The 19,639-nt window shown below is 33.3% G+C and overlaps 1 pseudogene across 1 annotated transcript; it reads right to left on the bottom strand.

Annotated features, from left to right (window-relative positions):
- Nucleotides 1–4,671: 4,671 nt before the first annotated feature.
- LOC143537147 (peroxidase 24-like) lies at nucleotides 4,672–6,591 on the bottom strand (annotated as a pseudogene). Its single transcript, XR_013135992.1, has 4 exons — nucleotides 6,376–6,591; nucleotides 5,725–5,916; nucleotides 5,461–5,626; nucleotides 4,672–5,375 (listed from the first exon to the last, which is right to left on the bottom strand). The product of XR_013135992.1 is annotated as a peroxidase 24-like (transcript).
- Between the last annotated feature and the right edge of the window lie 13,048 nt (nucleotides 6,592–19,639).

The raw sequence follows: 19,639 nt of genomic DNA, 5'->3' as shown, positions 1-19,639 counted from the left end.
TTCATAGTTTTGTTTCCTTGATCATTTTCTCTTTCCTTTTTAATATCATGGTTCCTTCTATTTCTACTTTATATTCTATGGAGAATTGTAATGTATGCTATATACATAGTCTTATAAAGTCCTTTAATGTAAATTAGATGTTTAAAACGCATTTCAATGATAAGCTTGTGGATCAATCTCACTAGCAAATAGGAAACATTAGCTTGAATAACTCAACAAACTGTTAAATATGATTAAAAAACTGTATTATTACAATATTCATCTAACCTTTTGTATTAGCACATGTTTGGAGGCGTTATGCATTTGAGTACATTTGGGATGTCCAATTCACTCGACCCATTTTCTTCTTATCAGGTATTAAGGCTCAACTTAAAAGCGATAAAACATAAACCCAATCTACTTTTGTGCAAACGGGTTGGGTTTTTTTTTAAATATTTTGGCAGTACAAGACAAAGAAGGTAAGAGTAGTATTGCCATTGCTTTCAACAATGACAATACATTATTCTGTTGCCAATGAAACAAATCTGGTGTGCCAAAACACTATAGGAAACATCTTTTTTTTTTTTTTTTTTTTTTTTTTTAAATATTTACAGGAAACATCTTCACTGACTGACTGATTCATTAAACATAAAATAACATTTCTTTAGTTTTCTTACATGTGACATTCACTTCATCAATATATTATTGTGGGCTTACTTCAACAGACTATTATGTTATCGTATAAAGTTGTATTAGTCCTGTAAATGGGTCTAGCTGCTCGTGAGTTACTAGAGATAGACTCGCTAAAAGCTCGAATCGAAAAACTGGAGCTAACCAAATTAGCGAGCCTAACTAGGGTTGAGAGTGTAAACTGTAGTACAGTTTTGTTTTATATAATGAATATATAATTACTTGGAATTATGACAAAATAACTAAACAGTATATATTTTGTTATATATAAAATTATGAATATAAATGCATAAAAAAATAGTTATATACGTATGTAAATTAAATAATTAGTTTTCGAATAAAAAACAACTTTCTGCTTAGTTGACGTTGCATAAGGCATCTGCTGTGAAATCTGCATATATTTTATGAAATTCAATCTATTTCACCTTTGAAAATACTTGATTACCACTTGCGAGTAAATGATGAGCAATATCGAGCAACACTGCTCAGATACCATATGAATAAGAGTAGAAAAATAATTGTATTGATATATTGATTTGTTTGATTGTTTTCAAAAGGGGATTCTGATGTCTTTAAATAAACATGGAAAAACTATATTATGGATGGGTTGCCCAACAGCTCTTTAATTGCAAGAATAAAGACTGCTTGAATGTCAATCTTCTTCAAAAAGAAATGATGTAAATTAGTGATCCTTATAATTTGTTCACCTAACAGATTACCACCCGCAAGTGGCGAGAGGGCGCTTTTAAAATTTACCGGATTTGTCTTCGGTGCATCTCTCAATCATCAAAAGTTTGCTCTTTGGTGTAGTGAACTCTCTTGATTCTTTGAGGGGGTAACCTACAAAAGTCAACTCTGTTACGCATTCCTATGACCATGTTTTGCTAAAACCATGGTGTTTTTATAGTTGCTGGTGGTATTTGGGTGCTGTTTCTTATTAGGCATGTCAAGATCTTCTCTAGTTTGGGTTTGTGTGTTGTGCCTATGTATCGGCCTCAAGAATCTGGTCCATGAGATGAGACTATGATGTGCCTCACGGCGTTGATCCTGAGGGCGTTCAATTCCACCTTACTGTCAATGGAGTTATTTTACTGCTGATTTCTGCATATTGTAAGTTCATTTTTTTTTCTGAACACTATTCATGTTATATTTTCCAGTGATGTTGTTGCTTAATTTCTTCCATCTTTGAAGCGATGTGAAATGATAAATTTCTTACGAACTAACGATCTACTGTTACCTGCAAACATATAATATTGCTATTTAGCGTGCTTTTTTGTTGGCCAAACTAGGCATATTCTGATTGATAGTATTTCTCATTATTTTTGTTCAGATCCTGTTTCGTACTTTGTCATTATTCTTGGTACTGCAGTATGTTGTTTTCCAACTGGATGTCATAAGTTAATTAAACTTAAGTATGCGCTTTAATTTAATTGTTTTAGTTGGACTTGAAGCATTCTGTTTTCTTGATGCTAGTCAAAATCTACCTAACTTAAAGTTTGCACGGTTGTTTGTGGACAATTTGAATACAATGCCATTGCTAGAAGTTTGACGCTTGCATTTACAACATTAGAAGACAAACACCTAAACGATCTTAATACCTAATCTTCAAGTTCTTAAACTTGTAGGTGTTAAGAGGACTTAAACATCCGCCTTTTCAACAGGGGCGGACCTAGGTATATAGGTACGGGTGTTAGCGACCAGAGCCATGTAGGGGTGTTAGCGACCAGAGCCATGTAGGGGTGTTAGCGACCCAAGCCCGAGCTCGATTTAATTTAAGAGGGCTTGAGCTCGAGCTCAGCTCGTGAGTGTTTTGTCAAGTTTGAGCTCCGCTTGTTTATTATTTATCACTTATTTAATTATTTCGGTTATATTTTTTTATATTTGTTTATATATATTTATAATTATCTACTTATATATTTATAGTTATATTTTTTCTATATAATACAACATATATTATTAAATTATTTATCATATGTTTATATATAATTATAGTTATTGTAATATTTGTCAAAAGCGCAAAAGGCACTTGCCTAGGCGCTCAGGCGAGGCCCAACGCAGCTAAACTGCCTAGCGGCCAAGGCGCTCTGGCGAGTTTCTGGTGAGATTGCAGTGAGATGTAGAGAGAAGGGTAGAAGAGAGGTGATACATACCTGGTCCCGTAGAATATATTCCCGCCTAAACTCATGTTAGCAAACAAGCGGGAACAGTTTAAGCACATGTAGTGGGCAGTTATGTTCTAGAACCGTCAGTTAGGTTTAGTATTAATAGGGTTATCTTTGTTTTATTAGCTATGGATGTTTATGTTAATTAGAATTAGGGTTCTTTAACCTTGTAATTGGAGATCAAGCCTATCTCGAATGTGGCTATTATCTTAATTTCAGTACTTTAGATTTCCGGTTTCTATCATTGGTTCCATTGCTGGGAAATCGACGATGGTTGCCAACAACCGTTCAGTTCTACCATCACCCAGTCAGGTTATTCTGGCTAATCAATTAGCAGCCATTGCAAATTCGTTGATAGCCTTGAAGGAGGATATCGCAGAGATCAAGGCGGTTTGGATAAATGTAAACGAGGAATCTCACAGCTCACTACTGGATATAGCTAAAGAAGAGGTCCCAAACGAAGATTGGGCAAAACCTGCTTTAGGTGTTCAACTGGAAATTGAAGATAGTGTTCAATTGAAGATAGAAAATGTTGTTCAGTTGAAGACCGAAGACCGATCTGAGCATGTTTTGGATGTTCAATTGCCGGTCAAAGATTTGGAAAGACACCAAAATACAGTGAAGTTGTTGCATACCAATTTACATGTGGAAAATTTGGAAGAAAATCAAACTCACGTGAAGTTATCTCTTCCTCACATGACTTCATGGGTTGATGAAACTCACAAATGGGCTAAAGTTGGTGGCTGGAATGATCCAGATGTGTTGAAGACAGGAAACGAGGGCTACATTCCTCATCATCAAGTGTGGGCTGGCCCACTTGCACACAACAACATTACCAATTGGTTCAATATATGTCTCATCTCTACCATAGTTCATTATTTCTTGAAGCATATTGTTCGAAGATTATTGGAGGCACAGATGTTGGCAACCATTGAATGGCTCATTGCTTGGTGCATCATTTTTTTCCCTGACTTGAGGACAAGTCGTTTTACCGGGCGCGAAGTATTGATACATACCTGGTCCCTTAGAATATATTCCCGCCTAAACTCATGTTAGCAAACAAGCGGGAACAGTTTAAGCACATGTAGTGGGCAGTTTATGTTCTAGAACCGTCAGTTAGGTTTAGTATTAATAGGGTTATCTTTGTTTTATTAGCTATGGATGTTTATGTTAATTAGAATTAGGGTTCTTTAACCTTGTAATTGGAGATCAAGCCTATCTCGAATGTGGCTATTATCTTAATTTCAGTACTTTAGATTTCCGGTTTCTATCAAGAGGGGTCCTAGTGTAAAAGGAAGATGAAGTTTAATACGAAAGATCCTTTTTATCACTAATTTCGTGTCGATTTTTTATCACCCGATAAATGAAGTTGTTATGTTTAAGCAGGTGGATAAAGTTATTTTAAACCAGCAGTTATTTTTCTCAACTCATTTTCTTTTGGATAAAGGAGTCGCATTGACCAACCAGTTCAACTTTTTAGAGGTTCACATTATAGGTTTATAGCTTTGCCTTTTTAAACTATTAGTTTTATGCGAAGATCGTTATGTGAAGTTCGGGTTCAACGCGCTCGAGCTCGTTTATTAAGTGAGCCTAAATAAAAGGTCAAGGTCAGGCTCGTTTAAGCTCGACTCAATTCAAGTTTACAATGAGCCGATCTCGAGTAGCTTGCAAGCGGTTCGGGTCGTTTACACTCCATGGATTTAAAATTGATCTTTTGAGGCAAGATCATAGTATAATTTGCGCGTTTGTAATAGAGTATAATTATTGATGCAAGCTTTAAGCCTTTTAGATTTACAACCCATTAGGTTGGGATACTTATGATGAGAAAAAAAGATCTAATGTTCTGTAGATCCTTATTGTTAGTTGACACTCTCTCATGTGCTGGACCAACTCAAGGGGTTGAAATATTTCTTGCTGTCATTAACATAAAACTTTTAGTGTAAATTACAGTATATAACAGATTTCTTTTTCCATATTTAACTAAAGAAATTACAACCAAAAAAAGAAAAATCATTTATGTTAATATGTTGTAACAGTTTACATGATTATCTTTCTTTTCCTATCTTTGGACATGTTACAAGAACAACGAAAACATACAAAGATAAACGAAACACAATGCGAAGGAATTATTATTCACCATCAGTGATCATTAGCAAGACGACAGTTTTTCCTCACCTGTCCTTGACCATCTGTAAGGACCTCAATGGCACCCATTCGTACCATGGACCGAGAAAATCTTGCAAAGAAAACCTCATCTTTTTGCAAAACTTGTGCTATGTGAGCGGATTGTGCATTCGTGAGCAACGCTGCATCAGATACAAACAGACCCTTATGTTGGGTTAAAGCTTCAAAGTATTTAGAATCAAAGGAAAGGGAACTATTAGGATCCATTTCAAGAGGAGTGGTTGCATTCACAGGGATGGGGCATATTTCCCTCAATGTTTGTGCGTAAGTCAGGTCAAGTGTCGGCATCTCCAACACCTGTGAAGTTATAGAGCCGCCTTGAGACTAAGGCGCAACGTGAGTTCCCGATAGTATGCGCCCCTAATCAAGTACAAAAATATAGTTACATGACAGAAAAAAGGTTTAGAAAACAAGTATATATGCATGCATGCAATCGGTTGCATACCCGAAAGTGTTACAAGATCTTCAACGTCTAGTCCTTTCGTTTTGAACTGGGCTTGGAGAGTTGTGAAATTTGCGTTTGCAGATGGTAAATTAACAACAACTTCAGCAGCTAACGAGACGTTACCATCCTTTCTTCCAGTAAAAACTGGCCACATTTCCTTCTGAAACTACAATTATCCAATAAAATTTTTAACTAATTAATTCCATTCCTAAATAGTGCACATGTTTTGAAATATGATTATTTGGTGCAGTTCAGTTATGTTACTTGGTAGGAAACTGCATCTCTAGCTGCCAACGCGACAATGTCAGCACATGAAACAATTCCAGGACAGCTAGCTTCTAACACAGTCTTTATTTCTTCAATAACATCGTACCCGGTAACAGACCGGTTAGGTCCTGCTGTTTTTTCGGCTGTCACATTTTGCGTCGGATCTAATAGTATCGAACCATCACACCCCTACAACAGTACAAAAGTTTAAGTTCAGAATATTGAAAATCTAGCCGTGTAAATGAGTGAAGATCACCCCTGCCTGAGATCACTTTAGCATTAGCTCACTAGTTTAATTTGAGATCTCTAGATTGGCTCGTTTCAAGTTCAATATCTAAAAGCTCGGGCTTAGTCCGTTAATAACTTTTTGGCTAGTTAATAATATTTGAAGTTCGAGCTTAACTTGGGCTTGATTCATTTAATATTTATCATATATTAAATTGTTTTATTTATATATAATCTTTATATAACTTTATACATAACAAAATAAATATTATTTAGTTATCTTAAATTTATATATAATAATATATATTATTATAAATACCAATATGTGAAGTTCCAACTTAAAAGCTCGAGCTCGTTTAAAGATTTAAGCAAACGATTTTGAGTAGCTAACCAAGCCTTAGAACTAATTAGAAGCTTAATTACCCTAACAAAGCAGTCATGATAATGAAGCCTTAGAAGCTTGGCCGCCATGCTCGGATTTGCAGAAACTTTGCTCCATACAATCTCCCTTACTGTATCTTCAACCGAAATCGAATGACATTGTTTCTCATAATACTTCATCTTCATCCCCCCACCACCATTGCATCCAACCAACAAAATGGAAACTACTAGCAACAACCCAAAAACTTTTTGGATCATGTTTAAGTTTTAAGTTGATGTTTTCGGGTGGATATCACCTTTGACTTAAACCCATTATATAGAAGCATTTCAATGCTTTTGATCAATATAATGATTAAAATACAAGATTTAACCTAAGCATGGATGCATGTATATTCCTTTGGTTGACATTAAGATTCGCGACAAAAGAATCTTGTAATACTGATTAACAACGATGCATTGTTTTATTGAGGATAAACACCATAAACGAAAGAAAGGTCGTCTCTAAGAAACCCTGAAAATTTAATAGCCTTATAATGGGCCCTTAAAATAATTGTTTTTTTCTGAGAAAAACACACACAAATATATATAAATATAAAAATGAGCGGTCTTTGAGCGGTCACATACCGTGTTCCCTCCTCTAGACCGACCCTACACGAAACCATCATAACCTGATTTCCTTAACTAGAGGTGAGGTTCGAGTGTTGCTCTAGTGTTTTTTATCGTAATCTGTTGGAAGTTAATAGTCCACTGTCTGGCATATGTTATGATTTACCTTATCTCATTAGTTAGTCGTGTATTGACATGTTATGTGAACTTACTGGCAAAGGTTTCTCTAGCATGTTAAAAAAACCATGTAGGATTTTAATTTGAGAGAGAGAGAGAGGGAGAGAGAGAGATTGTTATGGTGCGTATCTAGAATGTTTGTAAGTTTAAGATTCATTATGTTTACTCGATTCAACTACAACTCTTTATACATTAACTTTGTTTTCTTAACATCCATTTGGATCTCTGACGGGTCATTCCACCTGATCATCTACATTCCCTGACCATTCTCAGGAGGAACCCCACCATAGGAGAGAATTTTATGACCCAATCTGAAACCCTTATTTTTTTTTATCACAAGTAAGACTTGAATTCAAAAACTCCCTTTTTAAATGAGTTTTTGGTGCCTCGCTTTGAACACCTCAATAATTAAGGTTAACAAATTTATTATTGGATTCACTCATGCATAAACATATGTTTATTGAAATACATACATGAGCGTGTTGAATCATGGAATGCATATTATCAATTATTTTATCAACATTGAATATATAATGATTGATTGAAGAAGTCAACCAATCAAACAATAAACACGATCTTTGAACTTATGCATCACCTTCTTTTTCTTAATTTGAATTATGTAATTCTTCATTCTTCTTATTGTTTTATAATGGTAACGAAAAAGTTAATTTGTTAAATTGGTCACGTTATCTATACAATATTATAATACATAACACAAAGACATATTACATTGTAAGTAATACAATTATTATTGCAAATAACTGACTTTAAGAAAAAGATACAATGTAAATTGGAAGGTAGATGGAGACAGAATTCCACAGTTTGTGTAATGATTGACAACACTGCTAACCAATGGCAAACCTAGCTTATAATCAGGGGTAGTCTCCGCTATCTCTTAACTTTTCGATGTAAGAATAAATATATGGATATATATATTTATGTATGACCCTCATGATCATTTATATTATAATAGATTAAAGTTAATTAATTATACCTTATAATTATATTAGCTAGGTAATTGTTGATGGACCAAATTATCATTTCTTGCTAATCAAGGGTTTCCCCGTAAGTGTATATAAATATATGGATAGACTAATTAACATCATTAAAAACATAACCCTAAACCTCACCTAATATTTTTGTGACCCTCTCTCTCTCCATATATTATTCGGTTTCTTAATAACCCTAATCCCCATCACTAATATACATAATAAAGAGGAACTCGACCAAGCTGACTATCATGTCGTCTGGATCTTTCTCATCAGCCGTGACTTCTCTCTCTGCTGTGACATATATGTTTTAGTTGTAGGTTTATCATAATATTCATGTTTTCTATTACATACATGAAGAACTGATCAACATGTGGTATCAGAGCAATGTTGATTAATCAATTTTTCATGTTTTCCACAAACTCGGGATCTAAATCAGAAGACATGGACTAAAACTTGATAAACCCTAATTTTTGGTTTAATTATTCTTCGACCCATTCATTAGATCTAGTTTCATGCAATCAGGATGAAACTTGTTGCATCCGAACTAAACATAATTTTTAATTGAATAAGTATTGTATTACTAGAAGAGTGCTCGTGCGATGCAGCGGGAAACCGGAAACACATACTTTTATAATCATATAACAAATTTTTGGGTGTTCATTATTTTGTTTAAAACTGTAAGACTGTTCACCAGTTTGGTTTCACGGTTGAAACCGGAGCTGACCATACTTATTAAAATGTTAATTATTTACTTATTTAGCATTAGATATAATATATATTAGACATAGTTAAAATATAGTTAACCGAAGTTTTATTTAATACGAGCAAAATCGTCTATCACAACTTTAATTTAACCAAATTTTCAGTATGGTTTTTTTATAATCTTTGTTCTTGTTATGATTTCGCATTCTATTTATTCTAATAAAGTTTATTATTCATGTCACCAAAGTTATCTTTGTTCATAGTATGATTCTCTTAATAACGTATTAGTTGATGTTTAGTTTTAAGTGAATATATATGCAGATTTATAATTCTTATTTTAAATTTTAAACTCAAATTTTTTTAACGAAGTACAAACTATATCGGAACCTAATCGTTGGTAATGGTTCGGTTTAGTTGGGTTTTAATTAGAAACAGTTAGTTTCGGTTTTCGACGACAACAAAAAATGGGTAAAGTTGGCTCATGTTTTAATTTAAAACCATCAAAAGCAAACCGCAAACACTTTTGCATAATTTTTTTTACTTCGAAAACTATAGCAATATCATACTCAAATTAAAGATAATAAAATACTCGTTTTTATGATGCCATTTATTTTAAAAAATATTAACGTACGAAAAAGTTATGATCGTTTTAAAATCGTGGGGGTAATTGGGTTAAAAGTGAAAATAAAATAATATATAAGTAAAAGACAAAGGACCAAAGTTATAACTTTAAGGGATGAAACTTGTAACTATTTTGAAAAATTGAAAATGCACGTGAGATTTTTATGTTACAATTACATTTTTGTCCCTAGTTAGTCTTGTACATAATGCATTAATTCTTGTAAATTACTTAAAGATGGTGTCTTAATTTGCCTCTCTTTGGTGCATTATATATAGTAATGATAAAATCTTATATCATAACAATATTCAAAGAAATCTTTTGATATGGAGGACTGAATCGTAAGTTTCTGCATGATTAAAAGAATATAATAATAATAATAATAAAATAAAATAAAAATTCCGAAAAATCTTTGTTTCCAAAAACTCATAATCAATCCCGCGAATTATCTTTCAACTGCCCTTTCTTGGAAACAAATTTTTCTTTACCGAGAACTCTAATTGAATAATTTTGTTAATATTTAAATATTACAAATTTTTTACAAAACTTAACATGCTTAACTTGAATGAGTTTTGATGTGACACTTCTGCCAACGATGTATTACATCTATCATATCAATTAAGTCTAACTAAAGGCTTTGTTAGTTTTCCTAACATGATACAAATATCTCACTTCTGCCCAAAGGTGACGTGTTACATTTTTATCTAGCAAACCATCTCGTGCATAATTAAAATGGTTGTCTCACTTATGCCTAAATGTGATGTGTTACAATTGTTTTGCACATATACTTAAGTAAAATTTAATTCTGCCCAAAGGTTATTTATCTTTTATTTAAGTAGAATTTTATTAATTATATAGTCTATTAGTTTGATGTTAATAATAGACATATCACATCTTCAATAAAATATAATGATCCTTACATTAATGATTATTTATTAAATCTAATGATAATAAAATTTAACCTGTCTTACTTTAATATCCTATTACATTACTCAAAATAATTTTCTTTCTATAAATTAATATCTCATTCAAATAATTCACTATAATCTCAAACCTAATATGTTTTGCTTCATAAAGAGTTTAATTAACATTTAGCTTTTATCGTTTTTGATTATCCTTCAAGACATGACCATCAATTTGCTCCTTTTAAAAATAGTAATAAAGAAGAAATCTAGAGCATGACAAATGAGATGAGTCAAACATAATGTCTCTTATGATAATCATTAAACTCATGCTATCAAATAGAGTTATTCTAGATTTAGTTTTCCCTAAAACTAATCTAATATATAGAAAATAACCAACATAACCCTTAAGATGCGTGCATTTCTTATAAATTCTAACTATAAGGTTAAATGGCATTACTGAGTACGTCATAATATACAGCTTCATGACCCATAAAATTAAGGGTTCACACATGAAAAAAGTGCAATTTTCAAGAACATTATATACTAAAATTTTTAATAGTACAAGTTGATGCCTTAAGAATCAATTATAACACTCAAAAGTACCAAAAGAAAATGAGTGTGTTGATCAACGACATATGTACAAGAAAAGAAATGTATGGTACTAGAAAGTAAGATGTTATTCAACTCACTTCCATTAAATAAAACCTAAAAGAGGATAATACTAAAGTTCATGGACAAAATACAAATATTACTTTCAGCTTTAAGTTCTCTAAGGAGAAGTCTCACTGCAAATATATGTCATTAGATTATGCATAAGCAACAAGACTATCCATAAATTCAAAAGAACAATTGGCTAAATTGATAGTTGTATGTTAATGATATTTAAGTCTGCTACTCATAATATTCTCATTAACACATGATTGGTTGAGTCTAGTTCTATATGTTTACCCAAAAATCAACAAATAACTGACATGAGGGTTAGTGACAAATTTAAATGTTAAGGTTATTAGAACCATGATAAACTATCTTCAAATTACGATTTATGATACCTTATATATTCTAGAGATTAATCAGAATTTAGTATCAATACTTAAGCTACATTATGACAGTTATAAGGTTTGCATAGCCAACATAAAGTCAGTATTACCTTAAACTCTCATATGAGTTGTTATCAATATTTGGATTGAAACATTTATAAAATACAACTAGATGATACTATATACTTTCATAACTTTTGTTATCATAAAAATTTAACAAAAGACAAATGAGACATATAAAATTCATCCATTAAAACCAAATTTCATGAGAAATCATAACATAATGAGGGTGATTTTTCATATAATCTCATTCTTAGTGATTTTAAATCATGTGTTAGATGCCCTAAATATTGTTTGGCTTAAGAAATAAGTATGGGTCCACCAGAAATTATATTTCACTTACATTAGTGGAACTTATTCAAACGGAATATTCAGACATAATTATTTTATCATTTAAAAGGTTATTTACTTGTATCTAATCTGTCTTCTATCATTCATGGTCTTTAAGAGATCCATTCATATATACTTAATATGATTTCTTCTAAATATGTCCCTAAGTTTTTTATGACACATAAAGAAAATCAAATTAAGTCTAACGTATGTATGACAAATTCCCACATCACGTACATCATTGAAACTTCTCATGTAGTTTTCCTATAGATATCGAATATTAGTGGGAGTTTTAAGTGTCTCAATCATAACTTACAAGATTTGCAAGAGGTGGGGGAGTGAAAACTTGATATTATCTTAATTACACCTCTTGTACAAGACACTGCTCCATCACAACACTATTCCATCAAAACTTATCTCTGTAGAATTTACTACTACTCTTACAAAAGTTTCGGTGTTTCTTAAATGTGGGCATACTCCGATTTCTTACTGAAATAATCATCACAAGAGAAACTACCACGACTTACATCACTAACTCGTTTTTCTATTAGAATCTATTGGTCTTTAAATATTGACCCTAAGCATGCAAATTTTCCTAAAGGCTTCTAAGGTCAGTGGGAACAGTAAAAGTCCTTATAATGACTTGTAAGAAGTACAAGAGTCGGGGGGGGGGGGGAGTCATTAAATTTTACTCCATATTTAAACTCCAATTACACCTCTTGATCGGGAATTTTAAAATCTGTTTTAGTTGCATGTTTAGGATTGTCACATCCTAAAACCTTTTCTCTTGTCGTGAATACTTTTGCGGCTGACATGATTTTATCACAAGTCTTGGACATTCCATCCCTCCCCGTCAAACATCGAATCAAATCTTTACTCCGAACATTCTTCCTGAAAGCACCCCGCAACATATGTTCAATGATTCCACCAATGTTTAAACTCTCATCATTGAAGCGAGTAATGAAGTATTCCACTAATTCATTGTAGCACCTAATCATATCCAAAATCTCTGTAGGATCCCGTATATGCTTCCTTTGTTGACTAAAGTATTGTGAAAACTTTGCCACTAGATCATTCAAACTTTGAATTTGTCCATCAGATAATTTTTCAAACCACTCGCGGGCGGCTCCTGTTAAAGTGAGGGCAAACATGTGGCACCAATATGGTAAAGTCCATCCGCTGACCTCACCAACCGAAGTAAAATTAAGCAGATGATCACGGGATCAGTCATTCCTTTATACTTACCCAAATTCGTTGAATCTTCACATTCACTGAAAAAGCGCAGTAGTGATTCACGGGATGAAATTAGATTTTTTTGCAAAGGCTGCTGGCCGATATGGTTTAGTAAAGTCTTCTTCAGCATCACCACAGTAGTTTGTGTGCCTAACTATCGCACGCGTGCGACTAGTCTCCTCACGTCCATGAACTTGACTATCCTCGCTAAAGTAACTATCATCATCTTGATGATATGTGACATCTCTGTAACTATGGGAAGCACGACTCTGATCATACGCGGTTCTACGAGAGATACAACGCACAACCCGACGACCTCTGTCGCGACTTCCTTCCTCCTCCATTTCATCACAGTGTGGAATAGTCTTAACACTTTCGTTAAGTTGACTACAAAGAATTGTCAGTGGGGGAGATAAAGACGGAGGAGGGGATTCTTAATATGTTAAAGTTCGTGCACGGACCTAATCCTCTTGCAGCATTCGTTCGTACTCTGCAGCAACTCGCTCTTGCTGCATTTGTTACCACTCTTTCGGAGTTTGAATCCTCCCAGATATGGAGTGAAGACGATGGGATCTTGGTTGAGGAGAACTTCCAGATCTGGAATTCGAAGAACCCAACTAGTCTCTACCGTTATCCACCCATCATCATTAGGAGTATGATCACATTGGCCAGCAGATCATTTCACCATCACCAAAGTTTCCACCGGAATCTGCTGGATTTGACTTATGTTAACCAACACAACAAATAAATAATTGTTCTAGCAAAAAGTACGGATGACGCCAATGAAGAAACACGGATCCAAACCCGAATATGTTAGATCTATACTTCCACCAGGTATGGGTTAAGAAATGAGAATTAGGTTAACTTAAGCCTATAGCCAAATCAATTCTCACGACGTTGACCATCAAAACAGAACCACCGTGAGCACGTTACGAGAAGGACAACAGTGCAGGTCTTCCTGTAACCACCCCCGACGTGAGAATAAGTACAACTCTTTAGATAGATAAGTATTAAGTTATTTATGTAATACAGAGAGTGAATGAATACTTCATGATGATCAGTTAAGTATTTATAGCCGATGGTTAAGGGAGTGTGATTGGTGTAGATATCACTATCTAGAAGATGCTCTATTCTACTTGAATGGACACGTGGTGAGATTTGATAGAAGATGATAGCTAGTCATGTGCAATGTTATAAAAACTGTCCAGTTGTCGTCCTCTGATTAGTCGCGCTATCACGTGCTCCTCACGAAAAAGAGAATGTCTCTTTCAGGGAATATTTCAATCAATCTTCTTGAAGGAAGTTGGTTACAACTGCCTTTACTTACGTCACTAAACTTACTCTCCCGCATTTATGAGATTTCTGCATCTACGGGAGGTTTCATATCCTTTAGGATAACCCTTTGAACTTGTCTTTTTGGTGCGTATCCTCCACATATTATGCGAGTACTGTAGACAACCTGTTGATGTCTTCCGAGGAAGTTCTGAATGATTTATGGGGTGTTATTTTATGAATTTATGAGGCTTTTTGCTTCATAAGCTAGAATGAGATGGTAGTAAGAAAGAATTACTCAAAAAGGCAAATGTTGGGAACATTTTAATTACTGTTGGACAAAACTGTCCTCAGGTATGCTCTCGAACGATGTTGATGTGTTACGAGTACCGCAATTATTCATTATACTACAATTACCACATTTTTAGTTCTTATGAAGAACACATATTGATTTATTTATTGCATGATTTTATTAGTGGTAGTTTATGTAATAATTATAATTTGGAATTATAAGATGTGCCTTTTGTATTTAAACAGTATATTTAGTTTATCGTTTTCCCGTTTTGAGATTTTTATTTACTACCTATAAGTATTATTGCATAATGGAGCCATCAACTTTATAACGACTAAGTCATATAGCATTGACGAAAACGCATCCTTTTAAATTCATATACCCAACAATAATGTAGTCATATTTCACACTTGCTGGTGCTACGAAGCACGAGCTTTCTCCTAGTTTTCTTTAAAAAACAATACCACTCAACCAACACCAAGATGCCTAGAGTAAATCCCAGGGAAATGGAACGGTGGAAAATGAAAGGGTGGTCCATTTATTTGTGAAAGAGAAAACATATAACACTAATGAGTTTGACTATTGTGGGCTAGGTTGGGCCAACATGTCCATTAGACTTTTTGATTGGACCATATTGGTTTGACCCAATATGTTTTGTTTTTTATTCAATAAATCTATATCTTAAATATATTTATTTTTTATAAATATTATTTTGATGAACCCACGTTATACATTCAATAAGATGGAAAATTGATAATCATATTTAGAGAACACTGGAAACCCATATGATATTTTTCATGATTTTGAATTTCGTTTTGCATTAAAATGATTCGAAATATGAAAATAACACAGTTGTAAGTAGTTTTATTTTTTTTACAAATTTTTTATATAAATATAAGTACATTATATATAACACATTTAGCACACCGTGAATACTAAATGACCCAATAAATATTTTATTGGATGTAAAAATTACATACCAAGTACGGGCAAGGGCGAAGGATTCTTGTGGCCTGGGGTGCCCTCTCACCCCAATGTTTTTTCAAACTTTGCCACTGACTACGAGTGTTATACTTACCTAAATGATACTAACAGAAAATAATCTGGGCTCGTATAGCGGTACATGTATACGTTTCAAAGATATTTGGTTTCAGTACGATTCGGATTTGGTTTTTTGCACTAGCGTTACAAAACAAGTATCATACCGACAAAATAGGTATGCTCGCGATATATGCATAAATGTACATTACTTTATATAAAAAAGACAATAAAAAGAAGTAACTGTTCCGTGAATATTTGAGTTTACATGGAAAAAATGTTTTTTGAATTACCAGTTTAATGGATCTAAGAGAGAAATGAAGTTGAATTGAATACATATACTCTTAATGTCACCGCAATAGATGTAATATACAAAGAGAATTTTATTAAATCATGAAAAAGAATTGAACGCAACAAACATAGAAGACGGCAGTTTCTGATAAAATTATGAAACTCATGATGTAAAAAATGAAAAAAATGCCCTTAAATATTGGTTTATCTTATAAAAAGCAAAAAGTATATGATGTATAAAAGTGTAGGAAAATAGGAAATGGTTGAGTTATTATTAAAAGGCTAACAAAAATTAGAAAATAACAATTAATTAATATGTGTTAAGTGAGGGCTAAAATAAAAATTGTGTAAAAATAATGGTACATATTTTTCTCTCTTCACACGTAAGTCACATATTGTTTGCCCCAATCATTTTAAAACGTATATAACTTTTTCATATGATATGTTTTTTATAAACAAATTCACCATAATAACAAATGTTTTTTTATCTTTAATATGAGTATGATTTTATTAGATAAAAAAACAAAAATTACGTCGTTGTGTCTTTTTGCTTACCAATGTATCTTTTTTGTCATTGTGTCTTTCTGTTTGTCGTTTTATTTTTTTCGTCATTGTGTCTATTTTCTTACCATTATGCCTTTCTGTTTTTCATTGTGTTTTTTAGTCATTGTGTCTTTTAACTTATCATTGTGTTTTTTTTTTAAATACTAACTATAACAAGGTTCTGTAATAATAATATGTAAATATAATAATAAAATAACAACAAATTTTCTAATACCTAAAACAAAATGATGAATACATATTATACAATAATTTGAAACGTAAAACACAACGATGAATACATATAACACAATGACCGGAACGTATGACACAATGGTGAATATGCATATAACATAATAACCTGAAACGTAAAACACAATAGAAACTACATATTACACAATAACTTGAATGCAATACTATTTTCTCAAATTAAGTGAATGACACATGTCAATCCCGAACAAAAAACCATGAACGTATTACACACTGACTACAACACAATGATATGTAAAATGAAAAATGTTGAACACAACGATACAATGACGAATAAAAAGACACAATGACGTAATTTTTGTTTTGATTTTTATCTTTAACTAGTGTATTACTCGGCGCGTTGCGCTGGGACAGCTTGGTAAAAAAATGTGCGACGATAAACCCAATCATTGTCAGTCCCATGCATTGAGGCGATGATCGACGTGAATTTGGACATTATTGGTTACACTCGTTCGCTATAGACACTGTTGGTAAAACCTGAGCGTTAACAACCCCCCCCTCCAAAGTCCTCAAAGTAACATATAAAAATATTAACATATAAACAAATAAACCATTTGACGTTTATTTGGCCTGTAAAACCAATCGGTGGTAAAACTCAAGCGTTGTTGGTTCCGGACATTGAGGTGGTACCTCGACATGAGTTCAATCGGTTTCGTTTACTGTCGTTATGGTACCGGAGCTAAAAATCAGGAAACAATATGGTGGCTTCGATTGGTAAACTCGACATAGGTAAATCCCGGAGCATTGTCGGTCCTATGCATTGAGGTTGTGAGTCTACAAAAATTCGGTCGGCTTCCGTTATGTTCGTTACGGTATCATAATTTAAAAAAAAAACAAAAAGACAACGACTAATACGGTGCCTCCAAGTGGCCCTATCACCACTTAGCAACACCAAAGTTGTTAATTGTTATTATAACGTTTATTTGGTATGTAAAACCAAGCGGTGGTAAAAACCAAGCATTGTTGGTTCTGGACATTGAGGCGGTAAATCAACATGAGTTCGGTCGGTTTCATTTACTGTCGTTATGGTACCATAGCTAAAATAGGAAAACAATATAAAAATCGAGGTGGACAAATGGGTGGCGTCGGTTGGTAAACTCGGGCATGGGTAAATCCTGGAACGTTGTCGGTTCTGTGCGTTGAGGTTGTGAGTCTACAATAAAAAAGACAAAATTGAAAAAAATAACAACCAATACGGTGCCGCCAAGTGGCCCAATCACCACTTAGCGGCACCAAATTTGTTAATTGTTATATATAATAATAATATGAGTACCTAGAGGTGGCAATATGCATGGGTTGGGTTGGATTGGATTGGGTGATATGTCAGAATGGGTTTGGGTCAGGATATGTATAAGTTATGATGAGTTTTTAAAATTGAGGGTTATGATGGGTATAGGTGAAGATGGGTAAAGTTAACCCATCATGACTAGGGTCATGCGTTGGACAGTACTTGTATTTGTACCCGTACTTGTACTCGATTGTACTCGTACCAAAAATCAATAAAAACACGTACAAGTATTGGTACGGGTATTTCGGTACAATACTCTTTTTTGTACCACTTTGCTTTTTTATTTCCAAATTTTAGACGATCTTGAAACCGATACTAGTATGAGTAACAAACAACCTCAATTAGTCCGGGTATCGGTACCTTCACAAGTACGTGACGGGTACCAAATTAGTACATGCACCAAATTGGCCATCGATTTCATGATAAGATGTTATTGAAGAACCCTAATTCGGTCGGCGACTTTAAGTGATTTGCTTGTTGGTTCGAGTCTTGGATGTTATATTATTTAATTTTGAAGAAACGTTTGATACTTGTTCAATAATAACATGGTTGGAGAATTTATTTTATATATTAAATATTAAGAATCCCAATTAAACCTTTATATACTCCAAACAGGTACAAAATATCAAATGTACCCGTACATGTACCCGATTATACATGTACCAAAATTCAACAAAAATGAGTGTCAATACCCGTACCGAATAAGATAAATCGGTACGGGTACGAGTACGAGTATTTGGGACAAAGTGCTCATCCCTAACATGACTCAAGTAAAGGTTATAATACAAAGTGTTTCAAAAACTCCTTCAAAAAAATTCAAAAAAATCAATAGAAAATAATAACTAAAAATATAAATCAAATACGGAAAAAAGTAAAACAACTAAAATGTTCCCCCCGTTGTACTTGTTCGTTAAAAAAAAACCCGATTTCGTTTTGGTTCAGGTTCGTTTCTTTTACCGCTTTTTGGGTTCGGTTTTGGTTCTTTTTCCGTTTTGTCCAGTTTCAGTATCTATTCGGTTTCAATGTTTTCGATTTCCGTTTGGTTTTGATTTCCCGGTATCTATTCGGTTTCGTGGGTTTTGTATGAAATAAAATAGGATGGAGCTTGTGTCACACCTCGACTTAGGGTCTAGGCGTGTGACCAATAGTTGGTACATGTTTTGTAAATATATCAGAGTTTGCGGGTTATTTAGCGGAAGTCTTTATTTTATAATAAAATATTAATATATATTTCGAAACCTTAACTTATTTGTAAACCTTTATTTATAATAATAAAATATTTAATTTATTTGGAAAGCTTTCCGGATAATAAATATTCGACTGAATAATTTATAAACCTTGTTTAAATATTGTTTGCTATATTTTAAATGATTAAAAACTTATTCATCTCTATCTTGCGAGCATCTAACTTCATGGGTGACTATAATTCCTTGCTACCTGTTGTTAGGGTATGAATTTTATGCTGAGGATCCATTATCCTTGGCTGTTTTATGGATAGATTATCCTTGAGATATGTTTCAAGTTACAAAGGATCAAGGATCCTCGGTATTATTTGTTTACTAATGATTGTATTTAAATGATGAAGTGTTAGCTAGTTATAACGACTATGTGAACGAGTCTACCTCAAAGTTCGCTACTGGAAGCTCCCAGCACG

Source organism: Bidens hawaiensis, unplaced genomic scaffold (genome assembly GCF_021521415.1).
Source record: "Bidens hawaiensis isolate Kalapana, Puna unplaced genomic scaffold, B.hawaiensis_p1.1 tig00011131_1, whole genome shotgun sequence".
Taxonomy (NCBI): Eukaryota; Viridiplantae; Streptophyta; class Magnoliopsida; order Asterales; family Asteraceae; genus Bidens; species Bidens hawaiensis.
The sequence above is the reverse complement of the archived record's forward strand: the minus strand, read 5'-3'. Positions and strand labels throughout refer to the sequence as shown.